Consider the following 15,594-nt stretch of genomic DNA (forward strand, 5'->3'; position numbering starts at 1 on the left):
TCCACCTGTCCATTGGTCCACCTGTTCATCTGTCCATTCGTCCACCTATCCATCCACCCATCTGCCCATCCATCCACCTGTCTACCCATCCATCTTTCCACCCATCCATCCATCCACCCACCTTTCCATCCATCCATCCATCCATCCATCCACCCACCCACCCATTCAACCATCCATCCATCCTTTCATCCATCCATCCATCCATCCATGCATCCACCTGTCCACCTGTCCATCCATCCATCCATCCATCCATCCATCCATCCATCCATCCAACTGTCCAGCTGTCCATCCATCCATCCATCCATCCACCCACCCACCCATTCAACCATCCATCCATCAATCCATCCTTTCATCCATCCATCCATGCATCCACCTGTCCACTTGTCCATCCATCCATCCATCCATCCACCCACCCATTCAACCATCCATCCATCCTTTCATCCATCCATCCATCCATCCACCCACCCATCCATTCAGCCATCCATCCATCAATCCATCCTTTCATCCATCCATCCATGCATCCACCTGTCCACTTGTCTGTCCATCCATCCATCCATCCATCCACCCACCCATTCATCCATCCATCCATCCTTTCATCCATCCATCCATCCATTCATCCATCCAACTGTCCATCCATCCATCCATCCACCCACCCATTCATCCATCCATCCATCCATCCACCCACCCATCCATCCATCTACCCACCCATACACCCATCCATCCATCCATCCATCCATCCACCCAACTGTCCTCCCATCCATCCATCCATCCATCCATCCATCCATCCATCTAACTGTCCTTCCATCCATCCATCCATCCATCCATCCATCCATCCATCCGTCTAACTGTCCTCCCATCCACCCACCCACCCATCCTTCCATCCACCCAGCCAACCACCCATTCAACCATCCATCCATCCATCCTTTCATCCATCCATCCATCCATCCATCCATCCATCCATCCATCTGTCCTTCCATCCATCCATCCATCCATCCACCTGTCCAGCTGTCCATCCATCCATCCATCCATCCACCCACCCACCCACCCACCCATTCAACCATCCATCCATCAATCCATCCTTTCATCTATCCATCCATGCATCCACCTGTCCACTTGTCCGTCCATCCATCCATCCATCCACCCACCCATTCAACCATCCATCCATCCTTTCATCCATCCATCCGTCCATCTACCCACCCATACACCCATCCATCCACCCACCCACCCATTCAGCCATCCATCCATCCTTTCATCCATCCATCCATCTACCCACCCATACACCCATCCATCCACCCACCCACCCATTCAGCCATCCATCCATCCATCCATCCATCCATCCATCCACCCTTCCATCAGCCCACCCACAGAGGCTTGGGTTGCTTCCCCCTCTTGGCTACTGTGAAAATTTGTTGCTGTGAAAATCTCTGTACATGTTTCTACATAAACATGTGTCTGCTTCTTCTGGGTCTGCACCTGGAGAGCAGTTGCTGGGCCATAAGGCGTTCTTCTGTGTTTCAATCCAACCCAAAGTGCTCATTGCGTTGCCTAGGTGCTGCTGGCACCTGTGGGGCCTGTCACGGAGCCACATGGTCTGGTTCCTGGGGAACAACTGGTCCCTGCAGCCCCCGGCTCTCATGAGACGTCCCCCTTTGCCATAATTGTATATGTTATATTTCAGCCACTTGAAAAGTCAAACTAAGACAGGGAAGGAGAAGACGATTCCCTCCTGGCTTCTTCGTTTGCAAACCAGTTCTGAAATAGAATTGCACGGGAGCTGCTGCTCGGCAGGGTGGGAGGGGGGTTCAACCCCAAAGCGCTCCTAGCATCACCTCCACTGAGCCATCACCTGCATCCCAGCCACCACCCTCATCATGGTCACCTCCACCTGTGTCTCAACTACCGTCCCCATCATTGTCACCCCTGCTTCACCCAGGATCACCTCCACCCAGCCACCACTACCTGCACCTCAGCCACCATCACTTTAATTGTCCCATCTGGTGTCACCTCCAGCCCTGTCACCTCCACCTCGGCCACCATCGCTGCCAGGGTCCCCCCGTACTGTCCCCTCCACCAGCATCACCCCCACCTTGGCCACCATCAGTGCCACTGCCCCTCCCAGTGTCACTGCCACCACGGTCATGCTCCTGTGCCTACCCGTCCCCAGTGTCCCTTGCACTGCAGTGACACTGTCCTTTTCAGGGGCAGACACACGGCTTGAGAGGTCGGTTCACTCGCCGGCTGCATGCTGGAAGCGCGGCACTGGGGGCCACCAAAGGCGGAGGGACACAGGTTCCGTGTGTGCCTTTCTGTCAGGAGGACAGCCCCGCCCTCCACTCAGGCTTGTTTTGAAAACACCGCATTTGGGGCGCCTGGGTGGCGCAGTCGGTTAAGCGTCCGACTTCAGCCAGGTCACGATCTCACGGTCCGTGAGTTCGAGCCCCGCGTCGGGCTCTGGGCTGATGGCTCAGAGCCTGGAGCCTGTTTCCGATTCTGTGTCTCCCTCTCTCTCTGCCCTTCCCCCGTTCATGCTCTGTCTCTCTCTGTCCCAAAAATAAATAAACGTTGAAAAAAAAAAATTAAAAAAAAAAAAAACAAAAAAAAAAAACACCGCATTTGCTGGTGTCCACGCCGCCGCCATGTTCTGTGACGTCATGTACCTTGGGAACCGGAAACCAACCTTCCTGCACCGCCCCCAGCTCCCTCCGCGACGTGTGCACCTCCCACCCTCACGTGGCCCATGCGCTGGGCGCGGGCAGCTGTGCACGCGCAGGTCCCGGCCTCGGGGACCCAGAACCCTCGGTCGTCCGTCCCTGCCCAGGTGACAGCCCGCCCCATCCGGGCCTCCCCCGGCACGTCTGGGGCTCGTGTGCTCTTACTGTCCCTCTCCCCCAGCAGCCCCGTCCCGGGCACGGTCATCTCCGTCCTGGCCGCCCCCACAGCCCCGTGCAGGCTGAGTGACTGGCTCAGCCCCCGTGTCCGGCATCCGCCTGGCAACCGCGAGCCCTGATTTCTGTCTGCACATCGGCCTGTGCCGGACTCTTCATGGACGGAATCGTCCAGTATTTGTGCTTTCGTGCCTGGCTTATCTCGCTCAGTGTGTGTTGAGGGTTGGTCCACGGGGCGGCAGGTGTGGGAGCTGCGTTCCTCTCCACGGCTCAGTGATACTCCCCCTGCGTGCCTGCACCCGGTTCTGCTTGTCCGCCTTCAGGCTGGTCTGTTCCGACAGCAACCGGCCATGCTCGTGCCAGGGGGTCAGTGCGCGCCCACACGGGTGCCTCGTCCGGGGCGCAGGAGGAGACCGCTCTGCCTTGGAACAGAAGAGGGCCCGCGAGGATGCCTCTCTTTCTCCAGCTGCGGAAGCCAACTGGACGGGCGTGGACGCATTTCAGTCACGGGGCTGCGGTCACGGGCCCAGAGCGGCCTGCGTCCCGGGGGCAGATGCGTGCCCCAGGGACCTCCGCGCGCCCTGGCGCTCCGTCGAGCCAAGGGCGCAGCGCCGATTTCCACAGAGGCCAGGACGCAAGGCCGATGATGATGCCCGTCTCGCGCTTTCCTGCCTGGTCCTGGGCGCGAGGGACGCCCTCTGGGACCCGGCTTCATGCTGCTGTGTGCGCACGGCCTCTCGCTCGGCCGCAGGAAGGTGGTCTGACCCCGAGAACGGAGGGGCAGAGCCCGCCGTGGTCTCCGGAGCGCTCACCTGCCCTGACCTTCCTACCGCCAGGCTCACCGGCGCTGAAGCTCTCCCTGCCCGTGGCCAGAATGCTCCGCGTTGCTCACAAAGGTCAGGTTTGATCTCGTGGTCTTCAGGACGCCGGCCAGCAGGCCGTCAAGCCTCGCGGCCGGGATCCGGAGCTGGGGCTTCACCGGCCTGTCAATGTGCTGCCTCTCCTGCCTTCTGATTGCCCCGGTTGGCTTGCTTTGGTCTGGAAAGAACAGGGGCTTTCGCATCCGTGTGAGCACAGGTGAGCCACTGACAGCAGATGATTCCGGAAACCTCGGAGGAAGGTTCTGAGCATCTGCAGGAGTGAATGAGGCACGTTCTCGGGGCCAGAGGGCTCGTGTCTGTGCGTGGGCTGGGGGGTCGGCGTCCGCGCTGTGGGGGCATCAGACGGGGGTGCCGTTTTCTCACAGCCTTGGGTGCAGACAGATACCTGGATGGGAGAGGACCGTTTCCAGGGAAGCATCCTTCTTCTGAGGTCTTAGGGGGCGGAGTGAGGCACTTACCAGGAAGTCCGGCTAGACCCCCACGGGGAGAGGTCAGCCCCCCTTGTGGGCGTGTCTCAGGCAGATCCTCGGGTGCTGGCCTTTGGTGACCAGCACCAGCAGGGTCCTTATTATCGGGGTGATCAGAACAGCCACCATCTGGAGGGTACTTCACAGCGGAGATAGCGCTTTCAGAAGCCGCTGGTATGTTTTAGCGGTGACACAGCTTTCAAAAAAGGTGCCTCTCGTTCAGTTAACTGCTCACGACGTCTCGTGTTTTGGGGCATAATGCGCGTTACGTGAAATCCACCCTTTAAAGCAAACAACCCATGTCCCAAAAATAAATAAACGTTGAAAAAAAAAATTAAAGCAAACAACCCAGGGGCATTTGGCACATTCACGGTGTTGCGGGCCCACCACCTGTGCCTGGTTCCGGAACACTCTCACGCTGCCCAAAGGAGACCCCGTCCCCGTTAGCTGTCACCTGCGTCCCCTCCCCCAGACCCCGGGGACCACTCATCCGTTTCCTGTCTGTTTGCTGTGAATATTTTCTATTAACGGGATCACACAGGATGTGCTCCCGTGCGTCTGGGTTTGCTTACGAGCCTCACCTCCTCGAGGTCCGTTCACGGGATAGCAGGTGCCACAGCTGTGTTCCTTTTCATGGCAGAGTAATATTCCATCGGTGCATGGACCACATTGCATTTATCTGTCCATCCCCGGGCCTTTGGGTTCTTTCTGCCTTTGGAGAATGTGAATACAGCTGCGTGGACAGCTGTGTGCATGAATTGGAACCTTTTCCAGTTCGCGGACTTTATGCCTCACACGCAAACTGCTGGATGGATCCTACCGCCATTCTGTATTTAACTGTCTGATGCTCGCGGTTTTGAGTACGGATGTACAGGTATCATAGGCGTCTGGAGGTTTCCCTAGACGGCAGGCAGATCGGTTTGGGAACTCACGAGACCCGCGAAATGCCGCCCGTCACGCGATTATGACGTAACTTGCACACTGTGCTCAGTTCGCCTGTGGGAAATGGGGTAGGAGCTACATTTCTGGCCATCCTCCCGTGAAATTGGGGTGAAAGACAGTGCTTCCTTGCAGGGTGGAGTCCTCACGTCTCAGCACAGAGGTTCACAGTGCGTTGTTTCCAGGGGTTGGGGCGTAGGATGAGAGCTGGAACGCAGGGACATGGCCGGACAGCCCACGTCTCTCTGTCTGCCTCACGGCTCTCCCTGAGCTTTTTTGTGGACCACACTGGCCGAGACCCAGTCCGTCGTCCGACCAGCAGCGTCCCTTACACCCTTAACTGTTACTGAGAACCCCCGGACCTCCTGGTCCGTGGGGCTCAGCCCTATGCACGTTGACCACGTTGGACCAGATTTCCGACTTGCCATATTCCCGGGAAAACGAAAAAAACAGAAAGTATTTAAAGATACTTGTCGGTTTGGGGTGCCTGGGTAGTTCAGTCAGTTGAGTGTCCGACTTTGGCTCAGGTCATGATCTCACGGTTCGTGACTTCAACCCCTGCATCAGGCTCTGTGCTGACAGCTCAGAGCCTGGAGCCTCCTTCGGATTCTGTGTCTCCCTCTCTCTCTGCCCCTCCCCTGCTCGTGCTCTGTCTCCCAAAAATAATAAATAAATGTGAAAAAAAAAATGTGTCAGTTTCTTTAACTACAAGAATAATAAACCCATTACAGTGAACTGTTGTAAAAACAAGTTAGTGAAAAAAACGCATTGTCTGGGCCTTTCCGCAAACGTCGTTTCCTTCACACAGGAAAGCCGCGTGGTCCTGTCTGCTTCTAAATTCCACCTGCTGTGACCTCTTGTGGTGTAAGCTCTGAAGACGAGCCAGGCTTGCGAAGGCACGGAGGGAAAGGAGGGACACGTATCTCGATAGCTTTTTCACACAATACTACACGTTATTCTCCGATGCTGACCCTCAACTTGACAAGTGGAAGTCACTTAGAGGTCGGCACTAGTGTGGACTCTGAAGTCCCATCAGTAAACGTCTGTGCCTCGTTAGTGGATATCCGTTGGTCTGCCTTGTGGGGTAGGAGGTGGCCCTGGGGGCGTAAGGCGCGTGTAGTGGGCTGACTGGTGTCCCCCCTGCACTCCCGTCCGCTGGGAACCTGTGAGCGAGGCTTTATTTGGAAAGGTCTCTGCAGATGAGATTAAGTGAAGGGTGTGAGATGAGCTCATCCGGGATCAGGGTGGCCCTAAATCTGACGACAGGCGTCCTCGTAAGAGAGACAAGAGGGGAGACACAGACACAGAGGAGAAGCCTCATAAAGACAGAGGCAGACACAGGAGGCACGTGGCCACAAGCCTAGGGACGCCCGGAGCCCCAGAAAATGCAAGAGGCAGGAAGGACCCTCCCCTGGAGCCTCAGGAGGGAGCACAGCCCTGCCTGGATCTCCGTGGTCCTGCCCCTCCTGGGTCTCAGTGGCCCTGCCCTGCCTCCATCTCAGGGGTCCTGTTCTGCCTGGATCTCAGCGGCCCTGCCCTGCCTGGATCTCACTGGTCCTGCCCTGCCTGGATCTCAGTGGCCTTTCCCTGCTTGGGTCTCAGCAACCCTGCCCTGCCTGAATCTCAGTGGTTCTGCCCTGCCTGGATCTCAGAGGTCCTGCCCCTCTTGGATCGCAGTGGTCCTGCCTTGCTTGGATCTCAGCAGCCCTGCCCTGCCTGGATCTCAGTGGTCCTGCCGCTCCTGGATCTCAGTGGTCCTGCCGCTCCTGGATCTCAGTGGCCCTCCCCTGCCTGGATCTCAGCGGCCCTGCCCCTCCTGGATCTCAGTGGCCCTCCCCTGCCTGGATCTCAGCAGCCCTGTCCTGCCTAGATCTCAGTGGTTCTGCCCTGCCTGGATCTCAGAGGTCCTGCCCCTCTTGGATCGCAGTGGTCCTGCCTTGCTTGGATCTCAGCAGCCCTGCCGCTCCTGGATCTCAGTGGCCCTCCCCTGCCTGGATCTCAGCGGCCCTGCCCTGCCTGGATCTCAGTGGTCCTGCTCCTTGTGGATCTCAGCAGCCCTGCCCTGCCTGGATCTCAGCGGCCCTGCCCCTCCTGGATCCCAGTGGCCCTCCCCTGCCTGGTTCTCAGCAGCCCTGTCCTGCCTGGATCTCAGTGGTCTTGTCCCTCCTGGATCTCAGTGGTCCTACTTGCTTGGATCTCAGCAGTCCTTCCCTGCCTGAGTCTCAGCGGTCCTGCCCTACCTGGATCTCAGTGGTCCTGCCTCTCAATGGTCTTGTCCTGCCTGGATCTCAGCGGCCCTGCCCCTCCTGGATCTCAGTGGCCCTGCCCTGCCTGGATCTCGGCAGCCCTGCCCCTCCTGGATCTCAGTGGCCCTGCCCTGCCTGGATCTCGGCAGCCCTGCCCCTCCTGGATCTCAGTGGCCCTGCCCTGCCTGGATCTCAGACTCTGGTCTCTGGAAGGACCCTCCCCTGGAGCCTCAGGAGGAAACGAGGCCCTGGGATACCTTGCTTTCCACCAGCTCTAGTCCTTTGTGACCGTGCATTGTTCCCTGCACAGACAACCGTGGCTCTTCCTGTAGGAAGCAGCAGGCGGGGTGGGAAGGGTCACATTCGTGCCCACCCTGTGTGTGTGAGCACGCCATGGCTGCAGGACCGGGCCTGGCCTGGGCCTCGCCCACCGAGCGCCCTTCCGGCCTGCAGTGTGGAGATGTCCGTGGACACCCTCCCCGTGCTCCTCGTGGGGACGGCTCTCTCGCTGAGCCTCTTCCTTGAGACCCACACCCCACAGAGCTCGTTGCCCGGGCGCCTGTGAGCTGGGCCCCTCCAGACCTGTGTGCAAATGAGCGTTACCTGTGGACTGTTCCGTGAGCGGCCCTTTGATGTGGGGTCTGACACTCGGAGACGGGAAGGAAGAAAATAACTTTAAAAATTTTAAGAAACCTTAATTGAAGTTAACATAAAAGACGATGCAGGGTGTTAATTGGTCTGTCTCAGGCATAATGTGGGCCCCCGAGACCATGTCCCTTACCCCCTGCCAAAGAGTCAAGACTCACATCTTTAATTCAACACGCTTTGTATTAATTACCTCTGGATAAGGTAAGCTTTGATTGGGAGCCCTTTATTATGAAATTACTGTGCATTGCCTGCCTTAAGATAAATAAATTAGGGCTGAATTAGGGAGAAAAGCTCTCCGTCCAACTGTGATCGGGAAGGAACATTTGTGCGTCGAATGCATGATGAGGAAGCAGTTTTCCGTGGCGTCCTTGATGGGAGAAACACCCCCCACCCCACCGTGGCGTTGGCCTGGGGCTGGTTGCTGGACGGCCAGGCTCCCCATCCTGCAGAAGGCGGGACAACACCCAGTCTGGTCTGAGGAGGCCCGTTCCCTGGGGAAGGGGTGGGTCCCCCCTGCAGTGGTCTGGTCTGCTGGGGCCCATCCAGGGCTAGAAATCGGGCTGTGGGGGGGGGCGCAGTCTGGAAACTGGGGGCTCTCATGAGGGAAGGGACGGGTGGGGTGGGGTCTAGGTGTGTTGGGTCCCCAGTGAGGGGCAAAATGCATGGGGAAAAGGGGGTCCAAGCTACAGACAGGTGAGCCAAAGGCAGGCAGGAGTGTCAAAGTGGCCGGAGACGGGGCCAGGAACTAAACACTGCCTTCCCTGGCAGGGGAGCCTATGGCTCAGGAAAATGCAAGTGTCAGCCATCAGCTAGAGCCACTGAAGGACTGTCTACAGTTGGTGTGGGTGGCCTTCCACGCGAATGTCCTCACACAAGGACATTTATTCTTTCCCAGTTTTGGACGCCAGACTCAAAGATCCAGTGTTGGCTGACGTCCAGAGGGAGAGAAATCAGAGACAAGGAGGAGAAGCCACGTGAAGGCGGAGACAGAGACGGGGGGCTGGGGGGAACGCAGCCGCAAGCCCAGGGACTCCTGGAGCCCCAGACACTGGAGGAGGCAGGGAAGACCCTCCCCTGGAGCCTCTGGAGGGAGTATGGTCCTGCCCTGCCTGGATCTCACTGGTCCTGCCCTGCCCGGATCTACTGGTCCTGTCCCTCGTGGATCTCAGCCGTCCTGCCTGGATCTCAGTGATCCTGCCCCTCCTGGATCTCAGTGATCCTGCCCCTCCTGGATCTCAGTGGCCCTGCCCTGCCTGGATCTCAGCGGCCCTGCCCTGCCTGGATCTCAGCGGCCCTGCCCTGCATGAATCTCAGCGGCCCTGCCCTGCCTGGATCTCAGTGGTCCAGACCCTCCTGGGTCTCAGCGGCCCTGCCCCTCCTGGATCTCAGCGGCCCTGCCCTGCCTGGATCTCAGGGGCCCTGCCCTGCCTGGATCTCAGGGGCCCTGCCCTGCCTGGATCTCAGGGGCCCTGCCCTGCCTGGATCTCAGTGGCCCTGCCCCTCCTGGATCTCAGTGATCCTGCCCTGCCTGGATCTCAGTGGTCCAGACCCTCCTGGGTCTCAGTGGTCCTGCCCCTCCTGGATCTTGGTGGCCCTGCCCTGCCTGGGTCTCAGTAGTCCTGTCCCCCCTGGATCTCAGTGGCCCTGGCCTGCCTGGAACTCAGGGGTCCTGCCCCTCCTGGATCTCAGCAGCCCTGCCCCTCCTGAATCTCAGGGGTCCTGCCCCTCCTGGATCTCAGCGGCCCTGCCCTGCCTGGATCTCAGTGATCCTGCCCCTCCTGGGTCTCAGTGGTCCTGCCCCTCCTGGATCTCAGCAGCCCTGCCCTGCCTGGATCTCAGTGGCCCTGCCCCTCCTGGATCTCAGTGGCCCTGCCCTGCCTGGATCTCAGTGGTCCAGACCCTCCTGGGTCTCAGTGGTCCTGCCCCTCCTGGATCTTGGTGGCCCTGCCCTGCCTGGGTCTCAGTAGTCCTGTCCCCCCTAGATCTCAGTGGCCCTGGCCTGCCTGGAACTCAGGGGTCCTGCCCCTCCTGGATCTCAGCAGCCCTGCCCCTCCTGAATCTCAGGGGTCCTGCCCCTCCTGGATCTCAGCGGCCCTGCCCTGCCTGGATCTCAGTGATCCTGCCCCTCCTGGGTCTCAGTGGTCCTGCCCCTCCTGGATCTCAGCAGCCCTGCCCTGCCTGGATCTCAGTGGTCCTGCCCCTCCTGGATCTCAGTGGTCCTTCCCTGCCTGGATCTCAGTGGCCCTCCCCCTCCCTGGATCTCAGTGGCCCTGCCCTGCCTGGATCTCAGGGGCCCTGCCCTGCCTGGATCTCAGGGGCCCTGCCCTGCCTGGATCTCAGCGGCCCTGCCCTGCCTGGATCTCAGTGGCCCTCCCCTGCCTGGATCTCAGCGGCCCTGCCCTGCATGAATCTCAGCAGCCCTGCCCTGCCTGGATCTCAGGGGCCCTGCCCTGCCTGGATCTCAGCGGCCCTGCCCTGCCTGGATCTCAGTGGCCCTCCCCTGCCTGGATCTCAGTGGCCCTCCCCTGCCTGGATCTCAGCGGCCCTGCCCTGCATGAATCTCAGCGGCCCTGCCCTGCCTGGATCTCAGGGGCCCTGCCCTGCCTGGATCTCAGTGGCCCTGCCCCTCCTGGATGTCAGTGGCCCTGCCCTGCCTGGATCTCAGTGGTCCAGACCCTCCTGGGTCTCAGAGGTCCTGCCCTGCCTGGATCTCAGTGATCCTGCCCTGCCTGGATCTCAGTGGTCCAGACCCTCCTGGGTCTCAGTGGTCCTGCCCCTCCTGGATCTTGGTGGCCCTGCCCTGCCTGGGTCTCAGTAGTCCTGTCCCCCCTGGATCTCAGTGGCCCTGGCCTGCCTGGAACTCAGGGGTCCTGCCCCTCCTGGATCTCAGCAGCCCTGCCCTGCCTGGATCTCAGTGGTCCTGCCCCTCCTGGGTCTCAGTGGTCCTGCCCCTCCTGGATCTCAGCAGCCCTGCCCTGCCTGGATCTCAGTGGCCCTCCCCCTGCCTGGATCTCAGTGGCCCTCCCCCTCCCTGGATCTCAGTGGCCCTCCCCTGCCTGGATCTCAGTGGCCCTCCCCTGCCTGGATCTCAGCGGCCCTGCCCTGCATGAATCTCAGCGGCCCTGCCCTGCCTGGATCTCAGGGGCCCTGCCCTGCCTGGATCTCAGGGGCCCTGCCCTGCCTGGATCTCAGTGGCCCTGCCCTGCCTGGATCTCTGTGGTCCTGCCCTGTCTGTATCTCAGCAGCCCTGCCTCTCCCTGGACCTCAGGCTCCTGTTCTCCACAGCTGGGAGAGGATAGTTCCTGTGACTTTAACCTCATAATTGGGGTTATGTCTTACATCACCCCAGACAGGCTTCTGTCAAATAAACTCCCACAGCCCAGCTGGGGGCAGATTCCCTTCATATTCCTACCACGCTCCCTACATTCGTAGAAACTCACGTGGACGTATTCGCCTAATGCTTGTCAAATTTCGCAAAAATACGCTTGAGAAGACGGTATCACATTTGTGGCGAACCTGTCCTTCATACGCCCCACTTATTTCCTCACAGTTTGGGGAAAATGAGCCACGTTTCCTCGTTATAGTTCCGTGTGGCTGTCCACGGCCTCGAAGGTGGTGTTTGAGGGCTTGTGGGGCACACGGCGTTTTGCTGGAAGGTGATGTCCGACCACCGGGCGGTAGGAAAGCAAATACCCACATTCTGTTACTGATTTCACGTGCTTATTCAAAAAGGCATCTTCTGGGTGGAGAGCACTGGGGTCGGAATTCAGAAGTGGTTTCCGTCCAGCACGTCGGGTCGATGCATTTGTCCAGCAAAGCCAACGCCGTCACAACGCCGCTTGTGGCAATGAACTCATGTTTGTCTTTATTTATTTTTCATTTTATGTGTCGAGAGAACGTGACCAGGGGAAGGAGGCAGAGAGAGAGGAGAGAGACACACAGAGACTCTCAACCAGGCTCCACGCTGAGCTGGGGGCTCGATCCCAAGGGGATCCCACGACCCTGGGATTATGACCTGAGTCAAAATCGCTCAACCGACCGAGCCACCCAGGTGCCCCTTGAACTGATCTTTGAGATTTGAATTTCCAGACTTTATTGCTCTGCAGGGGACCCAGTTTGTGAGTCCGTTTGGGTGATTCCGGGCCGTAGGAGAGCGCCCCATGCAAGGCGTATGTGAGTATTTTTGTGATTTAGTAACGAACATAGAAACAATGTACTAGTTACAGGGGGTCGCAAAACCCCTTGTTAGAAACGGGTTTATCCATCAATTAATTTGAGAAATGGGTTTATCCATTCACTAATTTCAGAAGCAGCCACGTGTGCTGAAAATTTTTGCCAGGGCAAGGTTTAAGGCCGTCAACGGCTGCCCTTGGCCGTGTTCGTGAGCGTGCCCACCTGTGTGTCCTGTGCTATGCACAGAATACGTCCATGACACCTGGGGATCCTGGGGCTGTCCAGGGCCCCCACGCAGGGCCCCCATTGGTCTGGAAGAGGTGGATGTCGGTCTCCATATTGGGCCCGCCATGTTCCCTCCGGTGTGGCTCGACCCCGATGAGCCTTGTGTGCTCATCGAAACACGGAAATCTGACACAGGTCAGACCCTCTCCCAGGGCGTCACCGGGACCACCTTCCCTGAAGCCAGAATTGCCCCGTGTGGGAGTGGGGTGAGGTCACTGGCTTCTGACCAGGGGTGGGGAACGTGACTTTGCAGGGTTTGCCACCGGCCTGGGATTTAATTTACAAGTTCATTTTTGTGTTCCCAACGTCCGGGAGCCGGAAGCCTGAGGCACGTTAGCTGTGGTTGTGCGTGCGTTCACGTAAGTGACGTGTAGTAGAAGCACTTTGCCACGGCTGCTGTGGGACTGTCCCAGTGTCATAGCCAATACCCCAGGCAGGACGGCTTCGACAGACATTTATTGTCTCAGGGTCCTGGAGGCTGGGAGTCCGGGATCCAGGCGGGGCCTCGCCCCGGGGCCAGGACTTCAAGATAGGAATTTGGGGGACACAATTCTGCACAGGGTAGACACATGCGGTCCTCACGGCTCGTGTCAGCACTCAAGGATGAGAAAGAGAGTCCCTGGGGGGACAGACACCAGCAAAGGGCAGCACGGTCCCCGCCTCAGCAGCAGGTGACTACGCCCCCGGCCCGGCTGGGCGACCAGAGCCCGAGGATCAAACCCGGCCGGCCAGGTGGTGGCCTCGGTGAGCCTGGGCGCTGGCACAGACGTGAGCAAGTGACACGGGCATTTGTGCTAGCTGTGAGGTCCACGGGGAGGGTGAGCAGGGCGTCCTGGGGAGACCGGGTGGCGGGTCACGTGTGTGTGGCCCTCCTGGAGCCCTCCTAGGCCTGGACTGCACCTGGGACAGGGGGACAGCTGCCTGCGTGCACCCGTGTGTTCAGAAGGGCGGGCCAGGTGTCCCAGGCCAAGGGCGGGGGTCTGGATGTGCCCGGCGCGTCTGTAGAGCCCGGGTGGCCACAGCACGAGGCGCATTAGCATATGTCCCCAGTGTGGTTCCGGTAATGACTCCTTATTAGTATTCACCAGCGTGGGCCTGTCTGGTCTGGGCTCTGGGTACGTCAGTGCGGCTGCGGCCGTTTGATTCGGGGAGACGCGGAGGTCAGTGTGCAGGCGCTAATGAGGCCTGGACGTCAGGAACGATTCCCCGTGCCTGGCGGTTCCTTCACACGCACACGGCCGGCCCCCCCGAAGCCGAGGCAGACGTGCCCGGGGTCCCGGGGACCGGCACCCACCGCGTGGGGCTGCGCCGGCAGAGTCCGGGGCGCCCCTGCCCCTGCTCGTAGCCCGTGGGGGCCGCTGCCTGCGGAGGGGGCGCTGTGTGCCCAAAGGCCGGTCTCCAGTCTGCACACCCTCCTTTAAAAGGAGGGTTTGCCCACGAATCACGTTGGATCCCGTTGGCCACGGCTCTCCGAGGCCAGACGGAGTTTCAGGCGGGGGTCCCGGGGATGCAGGCCTGAGGGCAGGGGGGAGGGATGCAGGGAGGGCAGGGAGGGGGATGAGAAAGCTCCCCCAAAGGTATTTCTCTTTCAAAGCACTCTCGGGGGGCAAACTCAAAGCTTTCTTCGACGGGACGCTCTCTGTGTTTTGCTCGATGTTTAACTTCCTGTGGCAGGTTGAGAGCCGCTGTAGATGTCGGGGGCGCCCGTGGGTGTCTGTGCGATGGAAGCGGGGTCCGTGTCCCCCTTCCTGTCCATAACGGGTGGGGACAAGGGGAAATCGGGGGCGGAGGCCCTTGGGAAGGAGACCCATAGGCTTTGCAGGATGAGGCCACGTTAACAACCCCCACCCCGAAGCACAGCATCCACGTGCCCCTGGGGCAGGGCCGTGGAACCTGCTGGATGCTGTCGCCTCTGGAAGGCGGGCACGTGTTGCGTGCTGGGAGGGGTGTCGGCCGTCCCAGGAGACGGTGATGATGACCGGTCACATCACGGATCAGTGGATCTCACCTTCGGGGAGAAGGACCTACATCCCTCTGGGATGGGACCTAGTGACGAGGACGGCCCAGCCCGACGCCCCGCACGCCTCCTGGGTCCCACATGCTCCAACTTACTGTGGGGCTCACTCCCGGTCCCCCCCACCTGTCCCCGTGTGTCCGGCTGCCAGAACTGACTCACCCGTCACGGACCAGCACAGTCTTCAAACTCTGGGCCTGGCGAGCGCCCAAGGATGTGCCCCACGCAAATTCGTACATGCACGTCCCAACAGCAGGACCTCAGTGGCGCTGGATTGGGAGGTGGGGCTTCAAAGAGGGGATTACGGCAAAATGAGGTCAGTGGGGGTCACGATCCCATAGGACTGGGGAAGACCAGGAGATCGGGACACAGACACACAGAGGCATGACGCCGGGGGGACAGGGGGACAAGGCTGTGTCCACACACCAAGGACAGAGGCCTCAGGAGGAACAAGCCTGGGCCTGGGCCCCGCCCGGATCTCAGAGCCCCAGCCTCAGCCCTGCCTGGATCTCAGAACCCCAGCCTCGGCCCTGCCTGGATCTCAGACCCCCAGCCTCGGCCCTGCCTGGATCTCAGACCCCCAGCCCCAGCCCTGCCTGGATCTGAGACCTTTGGCCTCGGCCCTGCATGGATCTCAGAGCCCCAGCCTCAGCCCTGCCTGGATCTCAGAGCCCCAGCCTCGGCCCTGCCTGGATCTCAGACCCCCAGCCTCAGCCCTGCCTGGATCTCAGAGCCCCAGCCTCGGCCCTGCCTGGATCTCAGACCCCCAGCCTCAGCTCTGCTTGGATCTCAGACCCCCAGCCTCAGCCCTGCCTGGATCTCAGACCCCCAGCCTCAGCCCTGCCTGGATCTCAGACCCCCAGCCCCAGCCCTGCCTGGATCTCAGACCCCCAACCTCAGCCCTGCCTGGATCTCAGACTCTCGGCCTCGGCCCTGCCTGGATCTCAGCCCCCAGCCTTGGCCCCTCCTGGATCCCAGACCCCCAGCCTCAGCCCTGCCTGGATCCCAGACCCCCAGCCTCAGCCCTGCCTGGATCTCAGACTCCCAAACTGCATG

The sequence above is a fragment of the Leopardus geoffroyi genome, chromosome X, assembly GCF_018350155.1.
Source record: "Leopardus geoffroyi isolate Oge1 chromosome X, O.geoffroyi_Oge1_pat1.0, whole genome shotgun sequence".
Taxonomy (NCBI): domain Eukaryota; kingdom Metazoa; phylum Chordata; class Mammalia; order Carnivora; family Felidae; genus Leopardus; species Leopardus geoffroyi.